Source organism: Anser anser (assembly GCF_964211835.1).
Source record: "Anser anser genome assembly, chromosome: 13".
Lineage (NCBI taxonomy): Eukaryota > Metazoa > Chordata > Aves > Anseriformes > Anatidae > Anser > Anser anser.
The window spans coordinates 10,565,247-10,582,156 of record NC_139734.1 but is presented as its reverse complement, the minus strand read 5'-3'; the positions used below and the strand labels follow the sequence as shown (position 1 = coordinate 10,582,156).

General features: G+C 45.6%; 1 protein-coding gene across 1 annotated transcript in view; it reads right to left on the bottom strand.

The window, feature by feature from the left end:
- The window catches only part of LOC310880813 (uncharacterized protein), a 92,149-nt gene that overhangs the window by 6,521 nt on the left and 68,718 nt on the right, over positions 1–16,910 (bottom strand). Inside the window, exons 24-25 of the mRNA XM_083797198.1 lie at positions 15,981–16,062; positions 11,758–11,956 (exon numbers count right to left, since the gene is read on the bottom strand). The gene's annotated coding sequence lies outside the window, so the exon portion shown is untranslated. The remainder of the gene's footprint in view (positions 1–11,757; positions 11,957–15,980; positions 16,063–16,910) is intronic.

The window sequence follows — 16,910 nt, the reverse complement described above, 5'->3', positions numbered from 1 at the left end:
AGAACAACAGACATACTTTATTTATGGCAGAGGCAGAGTACAAGTTCCTCAACTGGTGTAAACTGGTGTAGGAGTACTGGCTTCAGTGGAGTTAATCCCATATGAGGAATCCACACGCTGAGGAGCAAACCCTTTAACCCCAGACTAATTTTTTGCCAGTATGTCTCTATGCAGATAAACTCCCAAAGCTTTTATCATCATGCCTTTTTTTACTGATCATGCCAATGAAATGATTAATGTACCATAATCCTTGCCTGCAAGGAAATATTGTACTTTGCAAAGCTATGCAGTATGGAGCACATCATAAAACTGCTTTAGACCACACAGTCTGGAAGAGCATTGTCAGAAACGAGACTAACGGGTAGCTTTTTATCTGATGTCGATTACACTTTCACTCTGCACTTCCACTGCTGAGGTTTTTACATATGGAGTGAATGATAGTTGGATGTTTCTGATGACTGTGGGCCAAAGCTTCAGCTGATGTGCCTCTAAGTAGCTCCATAGATGTCAGTGCTGATTTACACCAGCTGAAAAACTAGTCCTCTTCCTTTTCGTACTGTGCTATATGCTCTAATGCAGCTTTATAAATACATACTGAAGCCGAGTGTATATTGAACTGTTCTGACTGAGCACGAGATCATTCTTGCTAAAAGAATTGGAGGGTAATTTCTGCCAGCCATCTAGGTTTGCCTATGTTTTGTTTTTAACTAAAAGGCATGTTGCAATTTCATTACCTCTGAGTTTAAATATTTACTGGCATCAGCATTAGCTTGCATAGAAAAAATAGCAAATAAATTCAAATGTGTCATAAATGCTCTCAGTCTAGAGATGGAATCTGTTACTTTAGTTCAAAGACATTGCAGCAGGTTAAAGTGTCTTTTCTAAGCCAAATGAGTTTTGTACATTTAAATGTCTTGGCAAATATTTATCCACGTCCAATTCTAGCATTCTTCCCTTGAGCATCTTAATCGACAGGTTGCTCCACTGAAATGCACAGGAGTAACTGTGTAAATCAGTGCTCAGCCCCCAGACTGCAGAATCGGGCATTGAATACGTCAGGTGGATGCAATCAGGAGTTTAATTTTAGCCATACATATCATCTGAGGACACTTAAAATTATGTACATTTTATCCAAGCTGACAGTCCGTGTAATTCCATAAAATATAGTATTATTTATTCCTGTCTGTATATTTGACATCTCTGGATTGCATATCTTCTACTGAATCTAAAATGCTGTTTCTTTAAAACCCACATTCAAAGGCCTAGGGCAAATCATCACAAAGTGTGAAAACGAGTCAAAAGAGCTGGTTATTTTTTTTGCTTTGGCTTTGAGCTCTCCTTTGGTTTGTGTTTGATCTTTGGCTGTAGCACTCCCAGTATTTTTTAAATGGCCCAATTCTGTTTGTTTCCTGTCTTCTGAAAAAAAAGAAAAAAAAAAAGGCAAAAAGCAAAAAAAAAAAAAAAAAAAAGGCAAACTACGAGTAAGATTCAGGAAAAGTAACCCTGGCTAACTCAGTGGATGTTTGCTCTTTCTAGTTGTTTTTTTTTTAACCAAGCCATCTTGGGAGCAGTGTAGTAAGCGCATCCACTTGCCTACCATTATTGGCTATTGTGGCAAATGCTATTTTTTCCTTTATTTTTTATTTCTTTTGTGTGTGTATGTGCGCATGTATAACTAACCAAAATATCAGGAAAATTTATATATGCTTTCATCTGGTTCCTGGAAACAGAACAACATGATGACCTTATGGTCTTCCAGCAAAAGTCAGATTTAATTTCTGCATTGCAGTGCAACTTAATTAGCTATTGGAATTAGATTACAGTTTACTAGATGGCCCTTTACCTTACATTCTTACTTTTTATTTACTATTGAAGTAGCCTTCTTTTTTTTCTCATGTGTGCAAATACCATATCAATAGTCATTGCGATTCCACAAGGTGTCTTTGTTCTGAACAAGCATGTTATTCTTGTAAAGTTTTAAGCATAAGTTAAGATGTTTTGTACAGACCAAGGTAACTGTTAAAATGTCAAGCAATTACTGAAATGTTGTATAGTTACAAAAGTTTGATTTCTTTTGCTTTATATGTATAAAATTGTATCTTGCCTGTTTTGCTTTGTATTTCCAACGTGTTGCACAATTATGCATTTTGTTTACATTTGTTCCTTCTTCAGAAAAAAAAAAAAAAAGGAAATAACAGTAATACTTTATGTACAAACATTTTAAATGTACTTTTGTTGTTTTTAAACACAATGTCTCTGTATAAATAATATTGGTTGAACTGGTACATTTGTGTCTCTCATAGAGGGATTAATTATACTGCCAGTGCATTGAATTATTTAAAAAAAAAAAAAAGTAAAATAAAATTTTTATGAAAATGTAACCCATTTTATCACTATAAATTATTCTGTCTTCTGCTATTTTCTCATTCCCCTCCCAGGGTACAATAAGTATGGTACAGTAAGTACTGTTTGTGGGAGAGTTGTTATAGGTTTTAATTTTTAATCGACGTGTTTGTGTCATTATGGAGACTTGCAATGACTCGATGTTAGACAATAGCACGGTAGTGCTGACACCAGATGAGAGGTAACAGGATCAGTAGTGTTTCCCCAGTCCCTAAAAGGCCTCAGCTGGAAGACTGTAGGCTAAATCCCGTCTGTCCCAAACCCAACTTAAAGAGCAAAGGAGATGGGCTTCGTCGGCAGGACTTTTGGGTTGCTTGCTGGCAAGCAGCCCCAGGCTCCAGCATGACCGAAGTGGTGTGAGCAGCGCGCTGCCCCCCTGCGCAGGGTGCGCCTCTCCCCGGGGGCTTCCCGGGATGACAAAACTAGAAACGCTGGGTTTTGTATCATCGTTACAGAAAGAGCTCTAACAGCCAGTGCCAAGAATACCAGCTCAAAGGGGATGTAAAAAGCTCTTGAGAGCTCTTGCTGAGCATAGAGCACGCAAAGCCAAGATGTCTGAACTGGGGCACTGCCTCGGCCTGGGTGCCACCTCGCTCTTCAGCAGTGTCGGGGGGGGGGGGGGAGTGGTGTTCACAAACCCAGAGCATAGACAGCATTGTGGAAGGATGCCTTGAGATTTGAGCACACCAGTAGGTGTTAGTCTGGATTTCAGGCTATTTACTGTAAGGCCCCGCAGAAAACAGGCCCGGTTGCTGGCATCTTCCGGCTGCCCTGCACCATTCTGAGCACACGAAGCAGCTTAAAGCTGCCCAGGCTGACTGGGCCGTGGCTTTTCTGCTGCTCTGTGTGAGTGGCTACCTGTAAGGCACTTCCTAGAGCACCAGCCCGTCTCTTGGCTATAGGTCATTTCAGAAGAAAAGCTGGAATGGGGTATTTGGAGCCAACTTTGTACTGCATGTGCCAACAACAATACTCAGGGAGCCAGCAAACATCCCCTCAGAGCCTCAGAGAGAGCCATCTTTTGGGTCAGAGGGAGGCGGGGGGCAGGTCGGATGCTGCATGCTCCGTTCATTCCCCGAGCACTCAGCATCCTCTGGGTGTGCCCAGAAGCCAGCTTGAAGCGTGACTTCAGATAGGCAGCACATCGTTCCCTGTGTGGGGGACCTTGTAATCAGCTGCGAAGTGGTCTGTGAGCCTAGCTATGAATGATGAATGGCTCCACCGAAACCTGTGCTGTGCTGCTTTGTTAGTGCTCCTGCACAACTCAGGGAAAAAAATAAAAATAAAAAATAAAAAAGGCAATTATTCATTACCACTACCTGGGAGTCCCACAGCAGCAAAGACTGCAGGCCTGCTGGCTGGAGGGAGAAGAAATGTCTCGTCAGAGCACGGCAGTGACAGGGGCAGGAGACAATGTGTGTCTGGATGCTCACAATGTCACAGCGACCTCAGGCAAGGTACGAGTAGGCCTTTTTCTGCGGCCCACGAGACACCTTCCCTCCTCCCCGGGCTGTGTGGAGCTGAGGCAGAGGAGTAGGATGCTGGTAAGAGCTGTGCAAGTCTCAGGACAGGCAGAAGCGCTACAATTTCTCAGCCAGCTCAGATGATATAACTGCACAGCTCCCTCAGGGATGAATCTGGCCCTGACAAGAAGTTGTTTGAGAGAGACCACGGGATGTTTCCTTGCCAGCAGGAACAGCGTAGAGGTTATGAAGACTTATTTATATCCAAAAAGTCTGGCTGGAGCTTCCCGTGGTCTAGAGAGCTCAGGAGCAGGAAGCGCAGCCCAAGTCCTGTCACTGAAAGGCCGAGACCCTCTTCAGCCCCTCCTACGCGGTCCAAAAGGGAAGCAATGCACTGTCAGCTCCACGTGATGGAGAGGCATTTCACTTACCAGCTGCATTTCAAAGTGAGCTTAGATATCCTTTTATCCCTTTGATTAAAAAAGGCACATGTGCATGGGGATTTTCAGTGTCTTTTCCCCCCATGCTGTGTCCACGCAGTAGGAAGGCCGCTATTATAGCTAATGTAAATGTGTTCAGCACACAAACCACATGTGAAGCTAATGTCAAACAGAAGTTTGTGGTCATACGAGTTATGGAAAAGTTCCTATTGGTATTTTTTCCGCCATGTATGTAGACTGTCCTTCTAGAAATGAGACATGCTCCTCAATTCTGGGACCCTGTACACCTGTGAGCACATGAAGAAGGCAAACTGGATGAAATTGTAGGCCAGGCCTCAGGAACTGGGCTGCAGAAGGAAACACACCACCTGGCAGCGTTGGCCCGCCTTCAGCTGCCTGAAAACGTGGGTGCTGGTCTCTGTAGGATCACATAAAGATTTGCCAGAGAGCTGGCATTTTGAAAGGAAAACTTGAAAGGAAAACTGAAATAACCACCACTCCCCACCACTGCCATTCGCTCCCCACTTCTCAGCCAGCCGGGGCTCAGCCGCGGGCCTTTTGGCTGGGGGTTCCTGCAAGGAGCGCGGCAGTGGGATGTGAGGACGCCTCATCCAAAGTGCTCCGACGTCTGCTCCGAGAGCTTGGCTTTGCTTCCTGGGTGCCCCTGCTCTGATTCTGCCACCCACATCGGCAGCCCAGTGCCTCGCACTCTCTTCCAACTCCTCCCCCCCCCCCCCCCCCCCCCCCCCTCCCCAGCTGTGGGAAGAGCAAAGCCCCAGCGGGCAGCAACTGCAGGGTGATGCCCATGGCCTCAAGTGCTGCCGAAAACACCACGAGCCGCGTGCATCCCGCAGTGCTGGTCTGCCCTTGAGATGCACCAGGAGCCTTGCTGAGCACCCCAGCTCAGGAATTACAGCCTCGCAGAGGCGTAGCAGACGGCAAATTCTGCAGCAATTTTTTTTCTTTTTTCCCCCTTTTTTTTTTTTTTCCTGGCAACTCTACATTCGCTGCCTATCAAGCAGGAACTAAATAAAAAGGCTGTTATTGTGCTTCGAGCCATCAATTTAAGAGCAATCACCTATGTGTTCGGGATGTGCTGGCAGGGAATTATCTGCAATGAGAAGCCGCTTGCCAATCAGCGTTGCAGAAGCCCATTGGCGATAACTGCACCTAGCAGCAAATGCCACTCGTGCAGCTGTGTGTGGCAGGCAGCTCGCTGATGCCCTCTGCGGTCTGGGAGCTGAAGAGCCAAGAGGGGCCTCCTCCAGGTGGGTGCATGCCCAGCCTGGCGCTGACAGAGCCCTGAGCCTGTGCCGTCATGTGTGGCCGCGCTGCCAGGTATCAGGTTTGCCATGGGGGAACAAAAAAATGCTGAAAATTGGCACTGGGATGGGAGGTGCCAGAGGACCAATGTGTCTGGGAAGTTCTCTTGTTGGCTTTGAGGAGACGTAGGGTAACATGAAGGGAACACTTCCATGTGAACCATTCCACAGCGAAGCTGACGCGATGTCTCCAAGATGACACAATGGCTCCCGCTTAGCTTGAGCTGTGTCCCCAGCCCTCTCCCAGGCCCAGGCAGCGCAGTGTCTCTCCCCGCAGGCTGCTGTGACTGAAGGTCACTTGGGTGTCCAGCAGCTGCACACAGACATTTTGGCAGAGGGCTTTCTTCTGCAGTGCTCAGATAAATACCTCCTTGGCTCCCCAGAGCTGGTGCTGGTTCAAGGACAGCTGCACATTCTCCAGGCTGCCCCAAGCTTCAGCCTCGCAGAGCATCTCACTAGTTTTGCTGCAGGCAGGAGACGCCTCCTCTGCTGCCCAGCTCAGCAGGATGTCCCTCTGTTGGAAGCGGTGCCCGTGGCGCTGGTGGCATCTGGGACGTGCAGATCCCCACCGCCGGGGCTGGTACAGGGCTAGGTTATCCCAGCTGCCCTGCTGGAGGGTCGGGCCTGTTCAGCCTATGGAGATCCAGCCGCTGGAAGCAGGACTCACCAGGCGAAGTGTGGTGACCTGCTGGTACTCGGGAGGTTGAGCTAGCAGTCCACAATGGCTTCAGAAAATCTATCCATTCATTAATAGGGTCACCTGCACTCACCTCAGTGTCTCCTGGACAGAGTCTGAGCCTATTGCTAAGTTCACACTGACTTAATGTGTCCAGCGTCAAGGTAGGTAAGTGAAATCAGATTCAGGCCTTCAGATTTGCTACACCAGCCCAGAAAACAAAGCAGCTGCACCAGCGATGCAGGCGTTAACAATGATTTCTCTGTCAAACCTGGCATCTCCCGCAGTGAGCACTGGGCTCTGTAGGCCCACGGAAATGTCACCTCCATGTCTCAGGGAGGCATTTCAATCTCAATCATCTCTGAATCAATCAATGAAAATAACACATCTATTTTAATAACAAAGCGCCAGAATTCCCATTGCCCAATATTAGGACTTCCTGCGTGCTGTCAGCCCGTGGCCAAGGCCTCAACTCGCTAACACCACCTCCACCAGCACTACCAGCCCCCTGAAGTCGCTGCTAGCCTCTGGTTCGGGAGGGTAATTTATTGCCCTGATGAGCCCTGCTCGTCTCTCCTATATATCTGTATCTCTGTGCTATGGTGTTTATGTTAGCATAATCATTTCTCACGGAGAATGTCAATAAACGCTGGAGACAAAAGCAACACCACCACCACCAAAAAGCCCAACTGCTAAATAATTCCTAGAATGAGTTGTCAGAAACCTTTTATTTACTGATTCCGCGCATTTCATTTATTCCTGGCAGCAGGCCAACCTTTCTGACAGTTAAGATTTATTGATTTAATTGCCTAGGGTAACCATGCAATAAAATCATCTCAAAGATAAATTTTCATGGCACTGTGCAGCATTGAAGTAATTTTTCAAGTGCTATGGCTATATTTCTGCAGGTTACAGGTGCAAAATTTGCTTAAAGCAGAAATGCCTCATTACTGTAACCCCAGTGCACCAGTGTGGTCCCTTCTGTAAAACGCCTTTCTTTCCCTTTTTCCCCCCCCTCTCCTTTCTTTCTCTCTGTCTCTGGATCTTTCAGCCCCCCCCCCCCCCTTTTTTTTTATTTTTTATTTTAAGGGGGGGACAGTGCAGGTCTCTCAGAAAAGAAGTGATATTTTCTTAATTGGTTCATATATTCAATGCCCAGGAGAAGTGAAGCTTCAGTTTAATTAGTAGTGGGCTTAGAGGTTATTTACAATGTTATACTGAAGCATTTGTCTCCAGCTGTGTGATGCTTTTTAACACAGAGGCCTCACATGGTAGAAGATTGCCATTTGTGACATTATAGTTTATTGAATCTTTAGATCTTTTTATTTACACTGTTAAAGGGCTCATTATAGTTCAGAACAAGGAGTAAGTGAAAATCTCTGATTAATTCCCTGGTTAATGGTAACATTTCTGAAGTCAGAGATAATATAAACTTTTAACAATGTGAAACATTTTCTTATCTCTTATGATTTGTTTTGGGGTGAGGGATGCCGCCTGGTTTGAGCACAATATTTAATGGCCTATAGCTGTGGAAGCCCTGGTGGCTTCCCTTGCCAGACCTGAGCATTTACTTCCAATTTCCTGCCCCGCTGCGGACGTCTGACCTCAGCCAGCTCCAAGGCTGCCACTGGCCCCCAGCTGCAGCCACTGTGGAGCATGCGAGCCATGCCAGAGAGGAGACCCATGGGCTGGGCACCAGCAGATCTGCTGGAGAACAAAGCGGGCAGCTTACTCTGCTGAGACCTCTTGCGACGCTGAGCAAGGCTCCGTGACAGTGCTCCCCAGCTGAACCACGGGGCGGCAGGGAGGGGGGATATGCTGAAGGTAGAGAGCCAGGTGGAAGGGGGAGTCTGTGGTCTTCTGATAATCCAGTGCGAACAACTTAGTGCTCCTCACTACCACTTTGGTCTGTTAGTTTGGGTTCACTCCAAGACAAGCAGCGTGTGAGATGTGTAGATGTGTTTGTACCTCTTAGGGAAAATGTGCTCCCTGTTTTCAAAATCACGCGGTCTGAGATGGGCAGGTTAGGGTGCCTGTTATCGCTGCCAACCCATGAATGGATCAGAAGAAGGGTTTTGCAAAAGAAGCTCATTTTAATTCAAATTATTATTAATAAAATGTGAAATTGGCTTGACTGTTCACTTTCTTCTGGTGGCAAAGAGAGCTCAGACTTGCAGCTCTGCTCTGCTGACAGATTGTTGTCTCGCACTGCAAACACTGACTTTAAAGCCTCAGACCTTTACACTTGCAATTTAACCTCTTCGACCTCTACCCTTTTGACTTCAGCCTTTCATTAGGTGAAATACTGAGGCAGGTTGGATACATTAAAAGGAGTATTAGTGAGGAGAGAGGCAGTTGAATCAATAATGTCAGTAAAGGTAGACCTATTTATAGAGAAACAATGTCAGCATATGATAAACCTGTGAGTAAATTGGCTGAAAGCCCAGAGCTTTGTACTGGTTTGGAGAGCTGGAAGGGATCTGACTAGCAACAAGCATGGTCGGTAATCCTAGGGCTCAGAAATGTCAGCCTTGCCCACTGGGGAACTGAAAAAGAAGTGTCCTGGGGCATAAAGGGAGGAAAGAAGGGAGGGAAGGACGGAAGGACGGAAGGAAGGACGGAAGGACGGAAGGACGGAAGGACGGAAGGAAGGAAGGAAATAAGGAAGGAAGGAAGGAAGGAAGGAAGGAAGGAAGGAAGGAAGGAAGGAAGGAAGGAAGGAAGGAAGGAAGGAAGGAAGGAAGGAAGGAAGGAAAGGAAGGAAGGAAGGAAGGAAAGGAAGGAAGGAAGGAAAATAGCCATATTTTCAAGTATTGCCAAAGGGAAATGCCAAGCCCTGTTAAGGCTAGGTGGCAATAGTGAAAGCTAAGGTCCCTGTTTGCACTCTCTAAAATGGGGCTGAGCAGGCTGTGAGCCATGCAGCCTTGCAGCCACACATAAGCCTGAAAGCACCTAAAATCAATTGCCACCTCCAAATTCAAGACAAAAACCTGTCCAGGTATTCAGAAAAAATATCTCATATGTACTGACTAAAGTCATGAGTCCCTCCATTGATCACCAAGAGAAGAAACTTGGCAACTTCAGAGTCTGCCTTATCCTAACCAATCTCATCTTTGGGTTTGGCTATCTTTAAGATAAGAGAACACTCAAAGAAAATCGAATAGCGTCTTAAGCCTGTGCTAGTAACTAACTTTAACCGTGGTAGATGTAACATCTATTTCTTTTCATCAGCTCTCTAGAACGCCAAGGGTTGGCTTCACTAGGGGAAAGTTGATGTTGTTATAGACATCAGTCAGAGGACACTGGGGCCTGCCATGAAGAGTCATGTTCTCAGCATAATCCTGGTAATTATAGTTAGCTGGAAAATCTTTAAAAATTAGCATTTCTGTTTCACACAAATATTTAAGCAACCTTTCTAGTTTCAAAGCAAACTGCTTTTTCTCCACAGTTGTCAAAATTCCTCTTATCCACACCTTGAGGACCAAAGTTCCAAGTTTAGGGCAATTCCTTTGTGTCCTTCCCAGAGCGTGCTGACAACGTCACTTGATGATATTAGCCCGAGTTACAAAGTGTCCTTTGTTTTCTTGTTGTTGTCTTAGGTTCTGAGATGGCTGCAGAGGAGTAGGACGCAGCAGATGATGTGGGTGGCTACGTTTCTGCTTAACTAACTCTTCCTCTAATTTTTTGTCTTCGCAATTCACTGCTGTTGTGGGCAGGCTGACAAGCCAGGAATGTAAGATTACATGAAACCCTATAGCCTCGTGTTTGTGTGGGAAGTTCAGAGGAGCCTTCAAACAGATAAATACCCACTCAGAAATGCAGCCGGTGAGATCAAGCCTCTGTCCTGAGTCATGGAAAAGACAAGTAGAGCCAGATGTGTAACACACAAATGTGTGGGCATTATAGCATGGCTACGCTGCATGTTCCTGACACACAAATACAGGGGAGAGAGCCCCAGGGGCAGGCCTGCAGCAGAGCACATAAATCCCCTGAGTCCTACCACAAATCTACAGAACTGGGACCTACCACGGAATCTCAGTCATCATCTGAAGTAAGTGATCAGGTACATCGGTGGCAGCGTAATAAGTCCTGTGGGCAGAGGGCCTTGAGAGTGGTGGTGTCCGAGAGCCATCTCCTAAACCATGCTGGGAACGGTGGTTCTGTTGTGGCAGACCCGGTGTTAGCCCAGTCCTGACCACAGAGCACATGTGCTAAATGTCCCAAACAGAAGGCACATAAAAAGGGAAAGGGCTATCAGTCATGTCAAGACTCCCTGCCAATGCATCCGTGCTCCCAAACATGGAGTAAATACCTTTACATGCTTGTTTTTAAAGAATCAGAACTACAACCTGTCTCAAATCCCCTCCACTTTATTAACATTGAGAATGTGTCCTTTGATATAAACTCTTCTAGAAATGATTCAGATGAATTAGCACAGGAAAATCTTGCTGAGTTGGAAAGCGCTGAATGGGAAGCGGTGCAGTCAGTGAATAATGAAAGTAAACCATCACTCTGAAGCATGACTAATGGTGACATGGCCTGTCTAGGAGAACAAATAACCAAAAGACACACTACTTGGCCCCAAAACTGGGCTGAACATTTTTTGAAATCACTTCGCTGCTGTATGAAGACTATTAACAAAACAGGAAAACCTACTGACTTGTGGACTACAAGTCCAAAGGAGAGATAGATGATTCACTTTGTAAAAGAGCAGGACTTATTACTCTTAGAGGCAATATTAATAGATCCATCCAAAATTGCCCGTGGAACAGATCTATCGACAGTGCCAAAAATCTTTAGCTGAAAAATGTGCAGAGAAACTTGAATCTGCAATGTAGAATGCTGCAGTGAAGTGATTACATTTTGTGGCACCTCAAATGCTTTTATCAAAAGATGACTTGACAAGACATGGAGATAGCTAAATGCTCACGACTGAATGTCAATCAAAAACTTACACGTAGTATTCACAGTGCAGGCTGAGCCTCAGATTGGCAAAGGGAAAAATACTAAACTAAGGCTTACGGAGAGTATGTTTGAAATAGATAGGAGATATCTTTTGCAATCTAAGTACATTCATTCTGCTTCTTGGATGCACTGGGTGTGGTTTCACCGGCTGCACGGGATATGTATTTGCCCCACAGCGTCTCACTGAGGAGCCCAGGGGTACACAAGTGGCAGGGGCAAGGTGTGGCCCCAGGACAGGGCTGGAGAAGTGTTCAGCTCAGTGTTGGTGGCCCAGCAGCTGATGGCTGCCAGCTGTAACATGCAATGAAAGAAATAGCTGCCACCAAGAACACGTCTTTTCTTTCCAACAGGCGAGCACAGCTGTGCTGCGATTTGCCTTTAGCACAGCGACCCACCGTATGCACGCTCCCACACCGAGTACTTGCCTCCAGCAGGAAGGCCACCCCTGCCCACAACTTTTAGCACAGCCCAAGAGCCCCGTAACTCACCCATTCAGCATCACAGCACACATCCCAGTCCTCATCTTCTCTGGGGTGGCCAGGAAAAGGACAGCCCACGTTTCCAGCGGTCCCCCGGGACCTAGTGAGGCTTGTTTAAATGACCAGCTCTCTGTAGGCAGGCCTGGCTCCTGACCGCAGCAATGGTCACTGACGGCACACGTGTCCTGCCCTGGAGGGGGACCTGCAGCTGAAAACGAAATTCACAGTCATTGCAAACACTCTGTAAGTTATTAATTTTGCTACGGAACAAAACCCAAAGTAGTAGAGAAATTATGTGCCAAAGAGTCCGTGGCTGCACAGAGCTGAGGCCCAGGAAGACCTCGCTGCTGGTCACAGAGAGGAGGAGGACAAACTTCCCTTCCCTTTCTGTGGCCCAGCTGAAATAAGGGACATCACCTGAGAAAAGGACAGGGTCAAATTATTGCACTGTTAAAAACAGGAGTGAAAGGAAGGTAAACGAAGCCTCATGCTTGATCTGCCATTCCCTTGCAACTGTCTAATTGCCTTCTATGCCCAAAGGCTTTGCAAAAGAAAGAGCAGAATGAAAGAGAATTGCCTTAAAGAGGTCAAATATACCTATTAAGAGGAAGAAAGCAAATTTTGCTATAGGGTATATGTATATGTATATGTATCACTTAAATCTTTCAATAGGTAGACCTCCTTTGTGCTCCCAACACAGCACTGGCTATATTACACAACTCTATTTACTCCTTTAGTTAACATGAATGAGCAGTTACCACAGCAATTATTACGTTTTATGATGTACATAAAGTTTCTGATACAGTTAAGAGATAGGGTCAGTGTTCAAGCTTAGCTCAGCATTTAGCAAGCTTTCCTTCCTGGATGTTTTGATTACTTAGGAAAGCCTTAACCCCTACAACATAACGAAGGGCTGGAAAGTTGTAGGGTAATTTGTAGGAGAAGGATGTGTATGAGGATATATGCACTATTATAAAGCTCAATAAACAATTACTTGAAATCACTGGCATTTAGGACTCTCCAGAGAGGAGCTTTCCCAGCCAGCTCCTGATCCCTCGTGCCCTGAGTAATTCCAGATTAAATACATGGACTTTGTGGAAGTGTACCTGACATCAGAAACCCACCGTGTATTTCCAAAATGCACATTAATTGGCTCCAGACAGTGGCAAGGGGGTCGTACATGGCTACAACTGTAGGGCTTCGGCTCCCGCATCCCCAGCGTGGCTCAAAGGGAGAATGGTGAGAGCACAAATGGCCGGAGCTGGGGGAGTGATGGGAGATGTCTTCTGCTTGCATTTTATTGAGAGAGCCCATAAAATTCAAAATCCAGCTGTGCACATTGGTGCAGCCTGCCTATTAAGAGGGCGGCATTTTCTCATGCCTATGATTGATATGGGTTTAGGCACATCTGTGTACTCGCTTAACCCCCTTCCCTCCACCCGCTCCATCTCAAGCCCCTGTGTAGACATGAAAAGTGGGGATTTGTCTTTTGTACGTGAGGGTATAAAAGGCTTCTTGACTTCCACTGAAGGACAGTAAGTGGCGGTTCACTTTGATTCCCTCTCGATGCTGATTTTACCTTGATTTTACCCCAGGAAAACACAGCCTTCCAGCACTGGGATACTCATCCCCTTTCTTTTCTTCACCTCTAAGGCACAGGAAAGGGTAGCTTGGCAAAGCAGCCCGGGCACATTTTGCAACAGATAATCTATGGCTTTAGTAAAAATGCACGTGAAAGCATTTCAAGCCCACATTTCAGTAAACATTCTCCAGAATTTGTGGCTATTTATCAAATATGAATGCACATTTCAGGATAAGGATCTCATTTCCCCCTGGTGTTTTTGTTCCAAAAATAATTGGAAGTGACAATACAGAGAACGATGATGTTTCAACTTCATGTTTAAAATAAATATAAGGCTGTCATCAGAGCCGAGCTGTCTTGTGAAGATCCCTCTCACAGGAGTCAACAGGCAGCTCTACTGATAGAGAATCGTGTTCCATTATTGATTAGCTTTTAAGTTCTTGTTACATATTAGATTAGGATCACTGTATGCATAGGGAATGAATAGCCCAATTACAGTCTAAAATAGCTCATCTCAAAGTGGTTTAGAATTTTGATATAGAAAGAATTTTAAGGAAATTACAGGGTTTATTAAGAAAGCCTTCAAGGCAGATATTTACATTTTTATTGCATGGCTTTTCATGGCGGGGAGAGCAAAATCTCCCTCCTTTATTGCACAAAGGCTGGTTTTAGCTCCCACCCAATTATGTTTGTAAAAGTTTAGGAGCAAAGGGTTGTTGTGGCTTAACCCAGCAGGCAGCTAAGTACTACACAGCTGCTCACTCACTCCCCCCTAGTGGGACAGGGGAGAGAATAGAAAGGCAAAAGTACAGAACTCATGGGTTGAGATAAGGACAGTTTAGTGAGAGAAAGGGAATAAACAAACAAACAAACAAAATAATAATAATAAAAAAGGGCAAGTGCTGCCCATATAATATGGAATGTCCCCTGGGCCAGCCTGGGCCTCCTGTCCTGGCTGTGTCCCCTCCCAGCTCCTGGTGCTCCCCCAGGTACCTCTCTGGCAGGGCAGCACGAGGAGCTGAAACGTCCTTGGCTTAGTGCAAGCACTGCTCTGCAACAGCTAAAGCATTGGTGAGTTGTCACCATTGTTTTCATCAAAAATCTAAAACTCCGCAACATACCAGCCACTCTGAAGAAAACTAATTCTATCCCAACCAAAATCAGGACAGGGAGTGGTGTGTTTATTTACTTTTCTGCATAGAAAACCAAGCAGCACCTCTGGGCTCCCCCATTTTAAAGGCGAGCACCCTGCACCGAAGCATGGCCTCTCAGTGGTGCACAGCTCCAGGACTTGTTTTGGAAGCAGTGATGTTTCTCAGCAGAATCTGGCAAGCTATTTCTTTTTCTTTCATGCAGGAGGAAAATCTAGAGACGGTGCTAAAACAGTCACAGATCCCTGAAGCTGGCACTCAAGGGCATTGAGCAGTGCCCAAAGGTAACCTAGAGCAGAGGTAACCCACTCAAGCACATGCTAGCACCCAGCAAAGGCACCCACGTGGGTGGCCCTGGCTCATGGGGATTTGGGAACAGGACTCAAAATTCAGCATTTCTGAGAGGGATGCCTAACCTGTTTCAGTGTTGTCCATGGCTACAGCAACTCAAGGGATTTGTACGTAATTTTCAATAAATAAATAAATAAATAAATCTGTTTGTTTGCTTTTGGAGGAGTTTGAATTAGCTTTGTTAAAAATAACTGATTTTTTAAAAAAAATTTTCCAAAACATAATCATACTTAATTGCAAAATAATTTTTAACTTGGGGGAGGCCAAGGAGAAGCTCAAACTCTCAGTGTTCACTCATCACAATGCCAACAATATTGCATTTCACAGCTTTCATTACGCATATACCTGAATACTTTTGGTATAGCAAATAACCGCCCTTTTTCTACAGAGAATTTCCAGCGTTCAGCAAGGTGGAACAGTTTTAAAAACTGATCTGCCTTTCCCTCAAATTTGCCTAATTAATCATTCCTCTTTGTAGGTTAATCTCCCATACGAGGCTAGTGTTGACCACATCTCCAGCAAAGCATGGAAAAGGTCAGCAGAAATAGATTTTCTGAGGCCTTAGAGGGACTCTGTGGGCAAATGGTCACCACCACCCGACACTGCAAAAGTGTGATTAAAGGTAAACGGGAGAACCAGGTGGGAGAGTTGCATGACACCAGGATCCTTGCCAATGTAAAACTGCAGTGAAAACGTTCAGTAAGTACTCTGGGCCCACTGACTGTGGGAGGTAAAAATGAAATCTTCTTTAGAGAAAAGTCCTGCTCGCATAACTTTACATCACAGACAGACTCATAGTATTCCTGCCACATAGGAAGCCCAAGTTTCCCTATTTTTGCATGGTTGCAGGCAACGTAAGCAAACCGGCAGCTTTCATTCAAGTAATCTTTTGCGTATTAGAGAATTATGTCCAAGACTTCATATATGTGTACACACAATGTCACACAATGGGCTGCTCAGGTTAGATCTCTCTCTCTCTCACCCTGCTGAACTGTATGCTAAAATATCCTATGTAAAGTTACAGTCCTTTTCCAAATAATGACTAATTCTGCACCTTGCTGGGTACAGTAGTTTAATCCAGGGTAGTATTTTTTTGAACTGAAACTGCCCACGCATGTTTAAAATTAAACAGGCTCAAGAGAACCTACCTTATGCCCCGCATATGAATACTTGCTGGCCGCAAAATCCAAGACACAGTCCTAGTAGATGGCTGCTCCACTTTGTGCACATCTGCAATCCAACAGGGAAAAACATGTCTTCATGCAGGAAAAGTACAGCTGAATTTAGTGAGAAAGTAGGCTGGCACAAGCCCATGGGGCTGGGTACTAAACCTGGGGCTGCTCTTGCCGTGAGTACACGGATCCTGACGAGTGGGTAGTGGACATGCCAGGAAGAGTCAAAATAAAGTGCACGGACTAAATGATGAGCTCGATCAACCACTCGGTGTCAAATTCTGGAAGTTCAAAATGACCCTTGCCCCGGGACATTGTGGGAGGCAATGCCTCCAGAAGCAAACAGGGTTTGCATGCTGCAGTGAAAGGGAATTTCACCATTTGCTTCATTAAGACAGGCCTATCAAGCACAGCAGCAGAGCCTACCTGAGGTGCTAGCTGGAAAAATCAGACAGAGCTGGTAAAACCAGGCTCTTTATGCCTTTCTTTTGCCAGGGTGAGGAAAAGTAGCCAGTGAGTACATCTGCATGGCTACCTGGAGCTCAGCTCAGGGATGTCTGGACACATAGAAACAGAAGTCAGCAAGGCCAAGCCTGGCTATCACCTGTGCCCACTGAACAACTCCAGACTTGAATTTTCAGGGAAAAGCAGGGCTTATTAACTACCCTGAAAACCACCCAGGCCTCAGCCCATGCTGAGGCTTAGGCAAAGCTCCCAGGCCACTGTGTGCTCCGGGAGCTGCTCCATCACTTGTCAGTGCCTCTGGGCTCTGGTGTCCAAATGTCCCTTTATTTAGCCTACAGCATGGACAATTTCTGTTAGCAAACAAAACTTTTACAGGCAAACAGACCAAGCTGACAAATGCGTAATGGATGTGTTGAACCCTCATTAGAGCACTGTTCCTCT